We start from the raw sequence: 18,400 nt of genomic DNA on the forward strand, positions 1-18,400 counted from the left end.
GGTGAGTGTGGGTTTTTTAAATAAAAAGATAATTCTCTAGGAAGAAAATGCTCACCAAGGAGAACATAATCTCTGCCTGAAAACAAGATACTGCTAGCAAAATTTGCACCCAATGGCATTTAGCTGGGGCAAAGCATGAATTCAGTGCAAAGTCAGTGCCATCGCCCTTGGAGCGCCTTGTCTCCCCCTGAAATTCCCTCCTCAAACACTAATTCTGCCCAGACTTTCCCAACTGGAAAAAACACAGGTGACACTGCAGTCTGTGATCTTGTTCTGTCAACAGGTTATGAATTAGAATTAGAGATCAACTGCAGAACTAGAAAGTAAATGATTTTTAGCAATTTTGTGATTAAGATACAGCTGCAGTCAGTTGTAAATTACTCACTGCTTTTTCTAAGACTACATTTTACACACTAACTTCCAATACAAAATTTGTATCTCTTCAAAAGCCATAATCTATCTTGTCAGGGAAGAGAGGAAAGAGAAAGCAGCTATCATACAGCAGGGAAAGATCTTCAGGTTTCATGCTTAAAGCTTAAAAGAACGGTGAGAGGGTGATGAAGAGCTCTGGAAAGGTACAGCTGCCTTTGCACACCAGTAACAAAGACACTTACAACCTCGGGTAACCCATTCCTGTGAGAGGTGTCATGCTGGAGTGACATCTTTTATAGAAGGGGTCATAGGAGGCCCAGCAACAGAGTACTGTGCTGTTTTATTGCTCACCAGGTTAAACCATGACTTAGCCTGCTAGTGAGTTTTTTTTTTTTTTTCATATTCCAATAAAGGAAGAAGAAAAAGCCCACAGAAGAAAGGTTTGGCTTAGAAACTTGCCAACTCTCCTTGATTCACAGGGGTTCCTGCGGGGTAAACAGCACATCAGAAAAGCAGGTCTGTGGTGCAGTATGTCCATGTTACTGGCCTCAGCGGGATATGCTGTGTACAGTCAATCCACTCCCATCCTCTGCTGACAAGAATTACTTTCAATTTTGAAACCCGACAGTTTTGTCATCAAATTCCCTGTTCCTGGCTCAGATGTCTCTCATATGCATTAGTGAGATTACATCAACCACCAAGACTTGTCCATGAGCTACACAGGATACAGCTCGAAGGAGGTCAGTCGAATTGGATCATCAGCTGAGTTTCTCCTCCCTTATTCACAGAAGCAACAATGCAAACAGTGTGACAAGGGATGAGTATATGTTTTATGGAGTCATATGGAAAGGGAGATAATACCACAGCATTTTGATGCTATTGGCAAACCTGTCTTCCCTAAGCAGAGCATCCACATTGAAGCGTAACTACTCCTGCAGCTTCCTCCCACAACCCCTGCATCAGTCATGGCCAGTTAAGATAGGCTAAAGCCAAATCCATGCAGGTCTTACTGGAGAGCCTAAACACAGCAGCTATGGAGGACTTGAAAGCATCTGACAAGCAGCCAACCAGTAGCCCAGCCAGCATGATGCCTGCGGGGCATCACATCCCTCCAAGTCTGCACAAGGCACCTGTAGTACAACACAGTGAGAACACATCCACTGAAAAACTTCCCAGTAGGCATTCACATTCAAAGATGGATAAGACAGACCTAACGTGTGTCCCTGCTGATAGCACTCAAGTACACATAGAAGGCAAACAATCATATAAAATGTCTAACAGACACAATGGAAGATCACAGCCACAAATAAAATGCATGCAGTATCTATTTCCCTTTCTATATAAGGAATTGTTTGTGACTCAGCTTCCTTCTCTCAGGCAGATAGACCACACAATGCTATGCTTGCTTCTTACCAAGGTATCACTAACAAAGGAAAGTAACTGAGAAATCTTATCTTGAATCAAATGTGTTCAACAGTAAATGAACTGGGATCTTTGCCTTGCGGTTGGAGAAGTTGATATCAACACCACTAGTCAACAAAAGCCTAGGCCCAGTGCAGGTGCCTCAGGATCTACAAAACACCAAACAATGACCATGGGATAAAGGACACATCAGACTTACTCTGCTGCATTTGGCACATAGGTGTGTAGAGGGGATGCTTCTACACTTTACTACATGCATCTCAGATGCAGCCTTACTAAGAAGAGGTAAAAAGCAAAGGAGCACTCAGGCAACCCCAGTACAAGCCATAGAGGTCCGACAGGGCCATCTCCTGCTGCTTTGAACACATAGCTTTGAAGCTGCAGTACTAATCTATCGCTTGCACATTGCCCCACTCGAAACAATCACATTTCATTTAAGAAAGTAATCAGATGGATCAGGTAAGGTCAGAGAGGAATAATTTTAAACCTCTTGCCATTTGGAAAATACAACAGAATTGCTAACTCCACCTTCTCAATGATTTGCCTGGAAAACATCACAGCAGTTTTTTCCTACACTCCCAGGAAGGCACGGAAAAAAGAATTACATCTCTAAAAGGCCTTGGAAGCTGCAGTGCTCCACAGGTGTACCAGAACAGGACTTTCTCACACACCTGCCAAAGCATGTAGCAGCTTGTGCAGAATAACATGGAGGCCTTGCAATTTTCTGATGAAAGCAACTTGATGAATTCATAATTCTGCAACATTTGAATAACTTAATTCTAGTGATCTCTGTCAGAAGTTATTCTCCCCTGTCAGGTATGACTTTAAGTGTACAAAATAGCTGAATATCACTATCACAAGAGTCGCAGAAACAAAATACACATCTCATGCAAAGGAACTGCTAAAAGGCAATATATAGAGTTTTCATTCCCAAAAGGAACGACGTATTTCAAGGGTACAGCATTAACACACTAATGCATTTAGAAGGCTGAAACATGATCTCACTTTTATTGGCTTCTGCTTTGTTATACCAAGAGCAAAGTTAAAATCCCCTTCCATCTTCTAATCAAATATGCTTCTTTTTTCATTAATTTCCAAGATCAAGCCAGCCTGACAAGACTCCTGTAATTTTACAAGGGAATCTCTCCACATTAATTTTGTGAAGAGTCTGCTGCACCATGCCAACTCTATTTTAGTAACAATACTTAATCTTTCCCCCTAGGCTCTCAGAAAGCCTTGCTACAGAAGAAGGCCATACCATGGGCAGAAAGATTAGCACAGTCTGATATCCAATAGTTTGACATCCCATGGTCACAGGTTTCATAAAGACCACTCACATACATGAACTATCTTGCGTTTAAAAATGTACTATCTCCACATGCTTTGGTGGAAGGTGAGGCTGCCGCTCTAGGACGTGACATTGCCATTTACATTCCCTTCTTGTTGCAATGTCTAAAGTTCCAGCAAATATTTGACTTTTAGCCAACACGTTCAGAAGTAACTTGCAGTGTGATTGCATAAGGCCACTTCCTCATGGGAAGCAGGTGAAAACAAGAATCTTACAAAAAAACATGATACAGATGACAACTGAGTTGCAGGAAACCAAGATACACATAGGTGAAGTAGCTTAAAACAGAAAATGGAACCCAGAAGCAGGAACAAGATTCAGATTTCCTGTCTCTCCCAACAAAAGTTTAGCTGCAAGTGAACTTCCTCTTCTTTTTAGAGCTAAGTAGACTTTTTTTCCTCCCCTCTTTGCAACAAGATAGCATTTAGTTCAGTATACATTTATACTGCTTGGTATAAGAAAACCCTCTCATCTAGAGATCATTTACAGTGTCAAAGAACAGCAGCTCCTCTGCAAATCTGCAGCTGACTTGTTTTTTTTAATATATATATTACATGCTTGCACATATCCACACACAGGGACACACATTTTATAGAAGCAGCTTCAATGTAAATGATCAATCACAGATTGTGCTTGAGAAAAAAACCTGACCATAATTGTCCTTTCTAGTCCTAGCACTTCTTCCAGTTTAGATTTAGCAAACAAGCTCTAGATGAAAATTATCCTGAAAGAAAGGAAAAAACAAAGCCTACCCTTAACTTCAGAAAGAGCCAGACTGCTCCCCAGTGTATTTTCCACTCTGTCATCACCTATGGTAAACTATTAGCTAGTGTTCTTCACGTTGGTCTGGTACATGAGACTTCATCATGCTTTTTAAGAACAGAAAAGCCACTGCCAACTTTCACTTTCTGTCTATTTTAGTAGAGTTCATCATACTGTTAAGTGTGTGTTCCTTAAGAGTGGTTTGCTGCTGGAGGCCATGGGAAACAGGTGGAGAGGAAACAAAAACACACTCAAATACAGTAAGAGGAGGCATTTGCAAGACATGGCCCATGTTATGAAAGCATGGCAGAGCCCTGTATTTCAGTCTATTAGTCTTCCCATAAATACTTATATGCACACAGAGAAAAAATAAGATATACATATAGAGAAATATGTCACTTTTTTCCATTACCTTTCCTCTTCTGATGCGTTCACAGTTACAAGAGATTACATCAAGGGTTCCCTTAGTAGTGAATCACTCTCAATAGCACACTGTGCTTTTACAACTAGAAATAACAGAACCATTTAGATTGGAAAAGACCTTTAAGTTCATCGAGTCCAACTGTTAACCCAACACTGCCATGTCCCTAAGCACTACATCTACAAGTCTATTGAATAACTCCAGTGACGGTGACTCAGCTGCTTCCTCGGACAGCCCCTTCCAATGCTTGATAACCCTTTCAGTAAAGAAATTTACTAATATCCAATCTAAACCTTCCTGGGTGCAACTTGAGGCCATTTCCTCTAATCCTATTGCTTCTTACTTGGGAGAAAAGACCAACACTCATCTCATTACAATCCCCTTTCAGGTAGTTGTAGAGAGTGATGATGTCTCCTCAGCCTTCTCTTGTCCAGGCTAAACTACCCCAGTTCCCTCAGCCACTCATCATAAGACTTGTTCTTTACATTCTTCACATAGAGAGATCAGAAGATTAATTTTCTATCCTGGATGACATGAGGAGCCAGTGAGAGTGAAAGCAAATATAAACAGGCAGAGAAGGCTCTTTGTTTTGTTGTAGCCCATCTTAGTTTCAAAGGAGGCTCTTCCACCAAGAGATGCCTTAAGAGGTCATTATGAATTAAAAATTAAATGAAGATGTCCCTTTTGCAAGTCCTGCGGTAACTGGGAGAGGAGGGGCTCCAACTAATAATCCCTATAGCATCATCTTCCCTCTCCCAGGAAGGTGAAAGCCAGATTCAGCCCTGCTGCCAAGAGAAGCACTTACAATAGGAAGATTTGACTGAGAACTTCCTCAATATTTAACTGCTGCTATAAGGCAAATTGTACGTGGCAAGTCTGTTGCTTCCTGATTAGTTAATACTACTCAAATGATCCTTTACAGGTAAAATTCATCCAAAAGGCAAGTCGAGAAGTCAGTAACCTTCAGCATCAGGAATAATCAGTAACCTTCACCACCAGGAATTAGGGCAATATATGGACTTCTGCTGTCCCCATGCAAATTCTAGTGTAACAAGAAAGAGGAACTTTAAACTCAACTCTGATGACAAGAACAGATGGATATTCCCCCTCCTCGAGCTGTACTGACAGCACAGTTATTAGCAGTAAGCCTGAGTAACAAATTATTCTGGTCATTAGTATCAGCAGGGGAAACCTATCTGTTTATTAAGAAGTGTTGCTTTTTTTTTTTCTACAGATACTCTTCCTTGCAGACTGAAGACATAAAATAAAGGGGAAGCATAAGGCTTTTTAAAAATAAAGCACATTTGCGAGCAAGGGAAGCACACTAAGGATTTGTATGCTTTTTAAAAAATTACAAACTTTGTATGTAACCTTGCACCTTTTTTTTTGTCTTTTTTGGGTTTGTCAGCCTAGATCCTTCTATCTTTCTTTTCTTCCTCTCCTCTCTGCCTTCTTCAACTGACCCTTTGATTCAACAAGAAATGTTTCTCATCCTGTGTGCAGGACATGATACAAATCAAGCTACCTTGGGGAAGAACAGTTGAGAATATTTTTTATTCCTTTTAATGAATGTATTATCCTTGATGGTGCTGCAGCCAAACTGGGGGACAAACTCACTCTTAGTGGTTTTCAGTCACCTCTTCAGTGACATTCCTAAATCTAATGCCTGTTTTCCCAAGGAGAATGCCTGTTTCTCCCACGGAGAAACTGTCACAGCTGTTCATGACCAGTCTCACCTGCAGACTAGAGTGGTGACATGCCTTTCTGTCCTGATGCTTTTTGAAGGACACACAGAAACTTTAAGAGGCAGATTACAAGGCATACCTAAGTGATACATAAAATCCGATCCTTCGCAAAACATATATTATTTACATTCTGTATTTATTTTGGCAACACATTCTGCAAGGATTACAATTTGGATCCTTAAATAAGTCTCCAAAGTGCTCATTTACTAGCTGACTTTAATTCAGTCAACCTCAGCATTCTGCCAGGTCTCTGGTTAAATTCAAGATGTGCTACTAAGGTCTCCTCCTTGCCTGCAGGTACCAAAGGTGAACTCCAGAGAGTTACCTATTTTAAAAGATAAGTTCAACAGTCACTTACATGTATCTTTCATCTAAAACAACTCAAAGCCCATAACCAGCTGGGCACATAATAAAGCCAGCCTTCCTCCTGGTCCCTGGTGAAAAAACTGCACACACTAGAAACTGATGATGATTGAGATATTTCTTGCTGTTTGTGAACTGGCTGGTGATGAGTTACATTTAAGAATAACACAGATCTTAAAATGTACCTTTAATTGCAAAAAGGCCGTACTTTCAAGAGTTCTTATTCATTTACTTACCCCAGAATCCATAAACGAGATGTAACCTGTTATTCTTTTTAATGCTTTATAAGAATGTGGTTAGATAGCTTGATTTAAAAAAAACCCAAAAAGTATTGTGGGAAGAAGTAAACAAGAATCTGTTTTGAAAATGATGAGTCCTTTGGACAAGTGGTGTTTTCAGCAAAAAGCCTGACAATAGAACTAGTAAAAATGGTCCTAACTTAGTGAAGAAGGTTTTAATAACCTGGAGTGGTGAAACTTCACAACGAACGAAGCCCACCCAGCAAGTTTAATGGCAACTCTGCTATGCCAAAGTAAGCTGCCACCAGATCTTCTCAGTCAGATACACAAGTCAGCAAAACAGAAGTCACAGTAAACTCTGCACAAGTTTTGTCTCACTATGGAAATTAATACAGTGAATTAGATGTGTGGTTTATGTGGTTCACTCAGCTCTGCAGCAGCTAGCACTAGATGCTCCAGAGAAAGAAAAGAAGCAGGCACTACAGCTTGTTTCCTCAAGATTTCCCCTCTAATACCTTATGCTCTAGAAGTGAAGTTTTTCCCAGACTTGAAGTTTTCCATTCTTTATAGCCTTTTACAGCTTTGCAATATTTGTCTGCTATGTGCAGACCCAGTCCAAGTAAAATAACATCCAAGGCTCCTGCAAGCTGCTTCCTTCAAAGCCTGTTGATTTTTATAGTAACCCAGCTGCAGCCTCTTACAGAATATTAGTGAGACGACTCTACAGGATCAAGATGTCCATATATTTTTGTGAAGTGAAAGAGGGCACGACCAGAGTAAAAGCAAAGCAAAACAATACAATACAATAAATTCAGAAAAAAAAATGACGCTTCATTCCTGTTTGGTTTTTTTTTCCCCTGGTAAATCGCCAAACACACTCTATTCTTTGGTACCTCTGAAGCTGGCTATCAGTCAGTCACAGCAGAGCTGACTCCTGCTGTACACCTCAGAAAAGACCCATAGCATAAGACTCAATTCAGGCAGCAGAATCTATTCAGGATTGGTAAGAATCACCTACCACTCCTTCCTTAACCAGCATTACTACTGGGAGCTGCCACACTCCGGAAGCAATTTGCTCCCCCTGCTAGTATCAGTGTCTGGAAGAGCAAAAAGGAAATCAGGCCAGCAGAGACTTCAGTACATTGCGCAAAACATGTATGATAGCTTCAGCAGCTGGGAAGACTGAGTCCTTTCACCCTTGAACATAGGAAAGCTGCTTGTCCTAGAGGTTAGATTTGAAATAGCAGAAGAGTTGTTTGTTTTGTTTTTTTTTTCTTTTAAATCTCATCCTAAAAATATAAAAAGTTAATTTGGCATACTGAATCAATTTATCCTCCTAACACTTGAGACTGGCCAAAAGCAGACAGAGAACAGGTGGATTTTCTAGCACTGGAATCATAATTGCCTCATCTGGACACCTCCACCAATTCTGGCCACATATCCATGTACTGAGACATGAAAAGCATTGCAGCCTTTCTGCCAACGTGACACACTAAACCAGAAAATTGCTTCAACTAGTTTACCTCTATAAGGAAAACTGCTGACTAGCTGAAATCCAAGTTGAAAAACCTAAACACCAACACACTAACAACAACAGTGAATTGTGAATTTTTTTAAGTTCACATCAGACTAACCAAAGTCACACAAAGTCTTCAGCAAAGAGATAAGTTGTTCAGACTTCAGTAGTCCTATCAGTTTCAGCAACTGTAGCAACATCAAATCCTGGGGAATGTCTCATTTTCTTTGAGCAGCTACAAGCTTGCTTTGGAGAGTCTGGCACCAAACAGTTTGGGCCCCAGCTGAGAAGCTGTCAACACCTTTCAGGAGGTATTATCTAGGGTGCTGGGCCATACCCTTGAGCCAGGACCCTTGGATGTTTCCAGCAATCTTGGTCCAGAAGTAGACTTAACAGAACTCAGCATGGGTGGATAACCACCAGTGTTGATTGGTTTCAAAGAAAACATTCCAGGTTTGGTAAATAAGCATTTTTCAAAGAAAACTTACTTCCTATGAAAGTTTCTGACTAGGGCTATTACTAGATCAACCTCGGCCTCAACTGACACTACCCCAGAACTAATTTCCACAGCAAAAGTTCAAAAAGAGTGCTGCTGCTTTAACTGAAGTGTTGTCAGACTGGTTCTCCTCTCCCATCTGCATTTTCTTTACAAGACCTCTTTCCACCTCCAGTCAATCTCTACCTAAATTGTCCCTTCCATATTCATCCTACCAGGTCATTTCACAAATTTGCAATGCTTGGAAATATATGTCTTTGCCTACAGCACGGCTTGAGCTGTGTGCTCTCTTGCACTTCAGTGTGAAGCAAACTGATTTCATGTTGGCATGTTATGATTCTAACTTTGCTTGTGCTTCCAGTGTCCTAAAAAGATGAAAAGTTAAAGTCTTCCGGTTCAGAACAACTTGAGCATTACTGTAACCTTCAACCAGCTCCAGGAAGCATGAAAGAATTCTGTTTCTCGGTCTACACTGAAACTTCACGATTTTTTACAAACACGTTGTGTCCAGTACATCTCATGTACCTTTTTTTCCCTAGCATATCTTTGTTTCACGTCTCTTACTGAATGCAAATTCGGGTCCTTCACCAAGTCAGAGACCCGGTGCAAACACAGTGCTTTTCCCACTAAGCTGATCCCCTCTCGGTTTCTCCCATGCGCTATTAATCCCCCCAGCGCCAACGCGCAACCAGACCAAGCCAAAGCTGAGCAGACAAAGAGGACGGAGGTGGGAAAGCCTCTTACCAGTGAATTACGTGCCTTTTCCCCGGCTCCGGTAGAGGAACGGCCCCAAACTCTCCGAGCGCAGCCCCGGCCCCATGGTCCGGCGGAGGCGACCCCGCGGCCGCGCCGTGCTGCCCCTGCCCCGGTCACCCGTCCCACGGGGGCAGTCGCGGGCCGGGCCACGCCGGCCTCGCACGGCTGCCTGTTGCTCGCCGCCGGCACCAGCCGGCTCCCAGGAAGCGCCTCACCTGCGGGCCGCCGCCGCCGCGCCCGGAGGACGAGGTGGTGCCCGCGGCTGCGGCACGAGCGGCGGCCTCTGGGCAGCGGGCCCCCCGCTGGCCGAGCGGCATCCCGGGCAGCGCCCTCGGGCCACCCCCGTGGCCCAGCCTCGCTCCCCGCCGCGCCGGTTCCGGCCTCCCCGCGCCGGACGCTGCTCGACACCCGCGGAGAAAGCAGAGGCGGCATCTCCCCGCGGCCAGGGCGGCGGCCGAGCCTACCTTGGTGCCCCGCACAGGGCCCGGGCCGGCGGCTCCTCCTCTGGCTGCGGCAGCTGCTGCCGCTGCCCATGTTCGGGGCCGGGAAGCGGCGGGCCGTTGCGCCCAAGGGCCAGAAAGCTCCCGCGGGGCGGGGGCACCGCCGGCTCTCTGGCCCGGCTCCTGTTTACCGCGACTGCCCAGCCGGGTTGCCTGTCATCGCCCCGCCCCGCCGCGGCCCGCCCCCTGGCCCGGAGGAGGACGGGGAGGCGAGGCGGGCGCTGCGCACTGGGGACGCGGCTCTCCCGGCGGGGCAGGGCGCGGCGCGGCTGCGGCTCGGGTTAACGTTACTCCACGGGCACTTTCCGCGCTCCGGACACGTGAAACGGAGATGCGGCCTCATCCCTCGTCCGGCGGCACCTTCCCCCAGAAACAACGTCGCGGACCGGGAGGACTTCTGGCACCTGCGCCAGTAGGAGACCAAGGGCAGGCAGGCGCAGCCAGGTACCGGGAACCCAAAGATGAAAAATCGGCCCACAGGCGAGGGGCTGCAGCTGTCTTGAGCTTTGCTCTCACCCTACCCCCTTCTGCCACCACATTGCAATTCTGAGGTCACGGCTGAGGGAAAAGGGGCTTTCTCTTAGCACAGTTAGAAGGAAATGACTTCTTGTGGTGCCACTTCTTGAAGTCTATGTCTGCTGTAAGCCTGAAAAGGCGTTCTAGGCAGCTGCAAAAGGTGTTTTGTATTAGTTATTCACCAGCATATACTGATTGATTAGCAGATTACATAAGAAAAAGGTCTGAGTGCCTAAAAGGATGTTATTAAGTTTGCCCCATAGCTGTTTCTGGGCCCCGTACCCTCTGTTAATGTTTCCATTTTGCAGTAATTTCTTCCCGAAGAGGAATCTCCATAGATACACTCGAATAGGTGAACTACACTATTGAGGTGAATTATATGGGGGCTGGAGGGGTGCAAAGTGAGCTTTTTATGAGAAATGCCAAGGGAGAGATTTCCTCTGTCCAGATATGGTATCTATCCCACATAGGAATATGTGAAAAAGACCAGGATGACAGGCAGCCTCTCTGAACTGTTTCTGTCAGTGCAGCACGGACAAGAAAGCAGATACTATTAGGAGAAAAAAAACAGAAGACAAGAAAAGTTCCTGAGTTGACATACAAGTTCATTCACTAAACCTACTAAAAGATTTTCATCTCCTGAGTCTGTACTTTGCCACATCAATAATTTATGAGACTCCAGGGAGATTACATTTAGCCTTAGAGAAGTGAGAAAAGCCGAAAATGAGTAAGGTAACCTCTCTTGATGCAGAGTACAACCACTCCTTACAGAACAATGACATGTTACAATAGGTTTTTAGAGCACAGAGAAGATGGGTTGAAATCCTGTCATTACATTTCAGAATTAGGACTCGGCACACCCATGCAGTGAAGCTGGGAGAAGTACCACCCCCACAGCACACAGTGTGTCTTCCTGGGAAGAGTGTCTACAATTCCTATTTAGTCTTATGTAGGCTGAAGCTAACCCCCCAAAACTTAGACTGTATCCCTTTATAAGAAAGGGTACGGTAACATGCATATGTCATGATTATCACATCTTCCTGACAGGCAGTATATTGCAGTGCTGGCTTGTAAAAAGAACTGGGTTTCCATCCCAAGATGTACTGCTGGCTTACCTGGAGACCGCAGGGCTATCTCAGAGGAAGCTAGTGTCTTCCTTCATATTTTTTAGTCTGTTTTGTTGTGGATTAGAAAAATATGTTTTCAATTATTGTATCCCAGTGTGGGAACAACATAGCTTGGCACTCAGTACTGTGTGCCAAACTAGGAAAGGGGGCTGCAAACACAACCAGAATAGAAATATTAATTATACAGAAATAGTCACATCAAAGGCATATTTTCCAGGCAACCTACAATAACTAATGATTAGGCCTGAAATGAAAGAAGCCACAATAAGCCACCAGCACACCACCTTTAATTCTCATGGGGAGCAAAGTTCCTAAATTCCCTTTGCAGATCTAAGCCTTCCCAGTGTTTTGCAATTATTAATTACTCCACAATCTCTCATTTTCCCCAGAAACCTTGTCCAGCATTTTAACACGTGTTGCTGTTCTTGAGTTAAAAGTCTTAGCAACAACCTCCTGAACACAGGACTGCAGAGTCAGGTGTAAGCCCCTGATACTGAAGAGCAAACACTACTGTGGAACATCCTCTCTGCATGCACCTCACAGCTTTCTGTAGAAAATGCAAACCTGAGCCTTTCCAAATGTCTTCCCCCTACCAATTCCCCAATGTTAATCTCATTTAAAAAAAATAAGGAAGAGGACAAAGTAATAAAGAGGGATAAACTTAAGCTAAAGGCCATTAGTCAAATGGAAATCTTAAATTCTTCTAGCTAGTGTTGCTGTTCACAGTCTGAATAGGAGATACGAACTTTTAAAAAAACATTACGGAAATAGAACATCTTGACCCTGTGGACTAGGTACCTCTGTCGCAAAGCTAAACTGTAGGTGGGGAATATGCACCTAGAAATGCATATCACACTTACCTGAAGATCCTGATGGGGCTGCAGAAAGCTGCACTGGTGCCCTACACATGAGATGTGGATCGAGTATACACACACAGCTTTGTAAATACTTCCCATCAACAATAAATTCAATTCGTTTCAAGTCATAACAGGAGAAGTACTTCATGACCAGGAGACTCTAAACTATTGCACAATTATGCCCTCTTTTTTTGTCTTTGGTTATGACAATCTACACAGTAGTTATGTGAAAAAGTGTAATTCAGTTTTTCCCAGATGAACTATCTTTTAATTCTACAATAATGGCCAGAGCACCTGCAGGTCTCAGCAGCAACTCCACAATACTTTAGAGGATTACTTTAGAATTCCACTGTGGTTTGGGTCTCCAAAATTACTTAGATTTTCTAGGGAAAATCTGTTTCCAAGTACAAATTAAAACTACTGCTGCCATATATTTAATGAGCTACACAAGTCTCCTATGTTAAGACACCACAACACTTCCTTGCAGCTTTTTGTACAAACCCAAGCAATATTATATCACTGTAATCAGAACAGCCATTATGGACTCGGGGCTGGAAGCATCCCCAGAGTTTGGCAGGGGAATCACATTTACGTGACTGATGAGCGACTACAAATCCCCCACATCCACATCCTCAAAAGACCTCTTGTGAAAAACAGGCAGGTGTAAGTGCCTTCATGCACGAAGTACATCCAGGCTCATTGATTTCACAGGCACATATGTGAATCTGGGACTATTAATTTCAAATGTAGAGAAACACATCAAGTAGACTGGCTTACCAAGGAAGAGAATGTAAGCCTGATGACTAGGAAGCTTTAAATCCAGACATGTGCATATATGCTCACGTGCAAATATGACACATACAGACAGGACAAGATGCACTCAGAAGGCTTTTTTTTTTGCCAGTTTTTCTTCAAGACAGCTCAGTTCCTTTATTTCTTTCCACCTGTGTATCCTGAGCTGGGCGTTCCCCCATCTGTTCACTCTTTCTATGCACACTACTGGCATAGATGAGTGGAATTTCTCCAAAAGTTCTCTGGTCAATAAAATAGATTCTGGTAAGAGAAGGAAAAAGAGGAACATTACAGGAAGGTGAAAGGAAGAGATGTCAATTCAAGTAGAAAAATTGAAGGAAATACAAATAAAGTTTACATTTTTCCTGACTTTTTTATTCATACAATGATGATTTCAGGTTCTGAAAGGAAAAGGAAATAAAACAATTTCCCTCTGTAAGATTTGGAATTCCTTAAAACCTGTTATCATTGTGCCTCACGCAGCACTGTTCTACAGGGTAAGTGGAAGAAGTTTTTGCCATTCTCCCCTTAGAACATGAAGAAAACTAGATGCATCTTTCTGGACAATTTTAGGAGGAAAATTATTTGCTAAGATTGTTTCAAGAACACAGAAAGTTTAAGTGTTTTCCCGGTTCCCTCAATAATAGGAAAGTAGCAACTATCACTCCTTTCCTTTGCCAGCCTAGAACATCAGTATTACAAACCAGGAATGTTCAGGCATGTGATGACTGACAGAGGCTTGCTGCCTGAAAACTGTATCCTGCTTCAGTAAATGGCAAAAGCTTAGATCTGAATGAGAGATGAAATTAGATGATACATGAGAGTTGCCTGTCAGGCACTAGAAAGATGATACAATGCTGAACAAACACCTTACAGGGTTAAAGCACTGACTCTCTGGTTTTGAGTTAAGAATACAGTAAGTCCAGAAGTGAGGCTACTCATTGGCTATATACATGCAACATATCCAGAAAGCTGCTGTCACTGTAAAATAAACCATTTTTCTTTCTCAGATAATTGATTTTGGTGAGCCTCATCTTTGGTGACTTGCAAGCAGTCACCCAGCAGAATGCACTGTCCAGAGTTGAAGGACAGAGCTTTTACAGAAAAGCACCATATTTCTAAGCTTGTATCACCTTTAATAAAAACACCACCAGAGCTCCATATAGTTGATCTAGAGAGATCTTGAGTCTAATTACAAAGTGCCTGAAATATATCAGACTTTCTTCAGTCTCAGATGCAAGATATAAATTAGCACCATGGTAAATATATCTTACCAAAACCTGGCCTTGGAAAATCACTTGCATGAAATCATCTCAAACCCATCTCTGAGACAGAGTTGCATCAGCCATTCACGTCTCACTTGGAAAGCAGTGGGAGGGGAAAAAAAAGCACTCCTGCCTGCAAATCCAACTCTTAACATTCTCCCAGAGTAGCAATGCAAGACCGTTGTAGGTTGTGGATTCCCACGTGTGACAGGTTTAATCTGGCATGGCATGTGACAGACACGCATATGACTACATACCCCATCAGACTTCAGCAACTCTTCAGAGTCATGTGAGGGTGGCTTTGAAGACTGACAAGATTGGATACAGCTTTGAATCTATCTCAGAGCAGATAAGCTTTTGCAGTCATAAAACCCAACCCAGGCCTCATAAATGCTATCCTCTGTAGAAGTGTTAATAGGGATTCTCTCATTACTGAGCCTCAAAACTAAGAAAAAGGTTTTAAAATGCAATAAACTGGCTTTTTAAGGTAATTTCACTACATAAAACTAGTTGTCCAGGTATAGGTGAACTGGGTCTAGGGAAATCCAATCAACAACTTTAAGGTGTCCCACTTGATTATGGGTTATAGCACTGCAAGTCATGTAGTAACTAGGTAAAAGAAAGGAGAAGTCCCTTCTTTGTACCCCAGTAAATTTAATGCCTACTCAAGGCAGGATGTGCACTACTGGAAAAAAGTGAAGCTCAGTGAGAAGAAATACATCTCCAATGGTCAGGTGGTCCTGCAGCTGGGACTACAGCTTCCCCTACTTTGCAAAAAAAAAAAAAACACCTGCAAAAACTGATCAAAACTTGTAATAAAGGTCCCAAGCTCTGTGTTGCACTTCCAGGTTTGTTACTCAGACCATGGAGGAGTGTATAGAAGAAGTTGTATTAGCTTACTCCCCTCCCCAACCCCAAATATATGGTAGAGTAAAGGCATTTACTGAGCCTGCCTCTTGCAGTCAATATTTCAGCTTTGACTCTCCCCACTGCAATAAACAGATAGCTTGCATCCAACACATAGATGTGGTGAAGGCGTAAAATAGGCAGCGTCTTTCTGTGTAACAAAACCCAGACATCATATTCCCCATTAGCACAGCTATTGTGCTGAAGTCAGCTAGATGTTCCTCTTGCAGAGCTTTCCTACATTTTCTCCACACACTGTAACTAATGCTATTTATATCCTGTCCAGACTACAGATTAATAATACTAAGCATTTTTATAGGACCTCCCTTGGAAGAACCCTAGGCATATTTTACCACATATTATTTTAATCACAATTTTTGTAACAGTGCCATGAGCAGATTAAAGCTAAATACACAAGATACAAATATGGCAACAAGGGAACTGTAGACAATGAAAGGGTCTATGAAAGTATACCGCAAAATTAGAGAAGATTCAGAGGACAGCAATCATAATTAAGGCTCTGGAATAGCAAAGATGGTGAAGCAATACCATAAAAATGATAAGTAAGAGGAGATATGATATCCTTGCAGATACAACATTATTTTAGTCAGTAACCTAACACCACACTAACTAGCTAAACACTTGTTAAGCACTTGCAAGTAGTTTAATCACCTAATGATTTTGCAAGTACTCCTTTAAATTGAAAAAACTGCAAGAGTTGCAAAAAAGTGGTCTTTCTTCGTTTTCTTCATAGTGTTTGCCATGTGGCCCTTCATGGTCTGATTCCTCTGTCATAGCGACACAACCTTTAGCAGTGATGTGTGGCAAGCTATTAAACAAATGGTTAATACAATAACTTTGTTACTTTAGTTTTTCTGTAACTGCTGATTTATACTTCATATAATCACAAGATACCTGGTGCAGGTGTTTGTTAGGAAAAAAAACCTGGCTGTTGCCAGTGCAGGTGGATGGTGTGAGTGGACTGATATCCTTCTATTAGTGTTTAACCAATCACTATGATAGAGAAATTTTATAATAGTTAGGAACCAATCAAGCTAAAAGGCAAATTAAAAGATGGACATTTAATGCATGCTTTTGTTGGCAAATGTAGTTCTTTGTTTAAAATGTATAAAACCCTTGAAAATTGTAACTAACACCAGAGCATGATTAGGAGATTATCCTCTGTGTTCCCCAGTGCTGCATAATAAAGAAGAGCCTGCTTATCTGCATCTCTGTGTAGATTAATTCTTCACCCTGATCAACAATATAAATGCTGAATATACTGAATATTCAGGAGATGCTGTTCTCCCTTGCTCATTACACTAGACCAAATTAATTTCAATTAAAAAATGGTAGGAAATTCAAAATTACAGTGAAACAAAATGCTTTTTGCATTACACAAACAGTGTAATAAGGGAGAGTTTGAATCTATCCAGATTCAAAGTTAGTTTTATGTCTTTACGGGATTCCAAGTCAATATCATACTGTACACTGAGACATCAAGTTCTTCACAATTCAGACCAGCCACTAGAATAGGAGGTAAGAATTTTTTCCCAGTGTTGAAAACAGTTTCCTGCATGTTTGGTTATGGAATAATTCTTGTACCTTCTTCTGAAGTTTCGCTCTCTTACCTGGTGTTCTCAGAGAGAGATGCTGGACTGGATGCATCTCAAACTAATCCAAACTATTTTGATGGGTCCTCTGTTTCTCCTAAAGCAAACTACCTACAATCACTGGCAAGAGAGACAATGTTAAGAAGACATCCTTGTCACAGAACTCTCAGTCTCAGGACCTTGTTTAAATACAAAGATATTTCATTATGCATCTCTGTGTTGTAACTTTGTGCCAGCCAGTGAGGGTTTTTAGCAAATCACTACCATATCCCATATGTGGCCCATTATTTTCCAGCACTTGACATTAAGTACAAATTAGATTTATGTAAAATAAATCCAAGTCTACCGTTCAAACAACATCACTTCAAGTAAAATAAAAAGACTGTTTACACATTATGTCTATGGATAGATGGAGAGAAAAGGCATTAACTGTTCACTTAAAAACAATAAATTAATTTGTAGGAAAAAAACCCCAAGATAAAGAAGACAGAGTTTTAAACTTCTTCATACTTCCTTTCAGAAAACTTTAGTGTTTTTATTTACAACCATTAATCCTCAGTCACAAACCATGTGACTCTTACTATTTTTCATCATTAGGTATTGTTTTGTATTTCTAGTGCTGGGCAGAACGCCTAATTTCAGCAACAATTCACCATCCAGATGCCTTGAGAATACATAATCCTTATGTAGCTATATATACACACACTATATGTATTTTATATAGTAATCATCCCTGCTGAAGACTGGATTAAAAAGGACTGAAAAGAGCCTTCAAGTATGGTTTAGGAATAAATTGTTGTTGCTGAAGACCCATAAAGTTGAATTGCAAAGCCAGAAAGGACAAGTAGCAAGGAGTGGTCAGTTTGAGCAATTACTGATGTATACCCATCACACACCACTGAATTTATGCTTTCATATCCTCATTCTGAACCCATAAGAAAAGGAAAGCAATATTTGTCATTCTATAGTACAAAATTAGGGGGACAGGTAATATTTTTATTGCAGAATAACTTAGCTAGCAGACACCTCTGAAATCCATAGTTGTAGGGTTAGTGGGAAGGAAGAGAAGGAGGGCTCTATATTCTGCAATAGTTAAACTATTAGTTAATGTAATACAATCATATATTTTTAACACACTTTTCAAAGATTTTTGAAAAACTTTGGAATTTGGAAAAGGGAAGGAACACTTCATATTGCTGGCCTCCTCAGTTCTGTTCAGAGTGGACTGATTAAAGAAATATGGGCTTATAGAGAAATAATCCCATTTTTCCTCATCTAAGGTGCTTTTTAAAAATAAATCTCATTATTGGACAGAAACCAACAGTTTTGCCATTCTTAAATGCCTCCGCTGCCCCCTGGTGACTCTTCTCTGCAGCTTCATACA

General features: G+C 41.9%; 1 protein-coding gene across 6 annotated transcripts in view; it reads right to left on the bottom strand.

The window, feature by feature from the left end:
• The window catches only part of MARCHF8 (membrane associated ring-CH-type finger 8), an 88,444-nt gene extending 78,353 nt beyond the window's left edge, over positions 1–10,091 (bottom strand). For 4 of the 6 annotated variants that reach the window (XM_062000896.1, XM_062000897.1, XM_062000893.1 and 1 more), the window contains exon 1: positions 9,905–10,091. The gene's annotated coding sequence lies outside the window, so the exon portion shown is untranslated. Of the gene's footprint in view, positions 1–9,428; positions 9,641–9,904 lie in introns of those variants that run through there. The other 2 variants (XM_062000904.1, XM_062000894.1) reach the window with 2 other exon arrangements.
• Between the last annotated feature and the right edge of the window lie 8,309 nt (positions 10,092–18,400).

Source organism: Colius striatus, chromosome 8 (genome assembly GCF_028858725.1).
Source record: "Colius striatus isolate bColStr4 chromosome 8, bColStr4.1.hap1, whole genome shotgun sequence".
Taxonomy (NCBI): domain Eukaryota; kingdom Metazoa; phylum Chordata; class Aves; order Coliiformes; family Coliidae; genus Colius; species Colius striatus.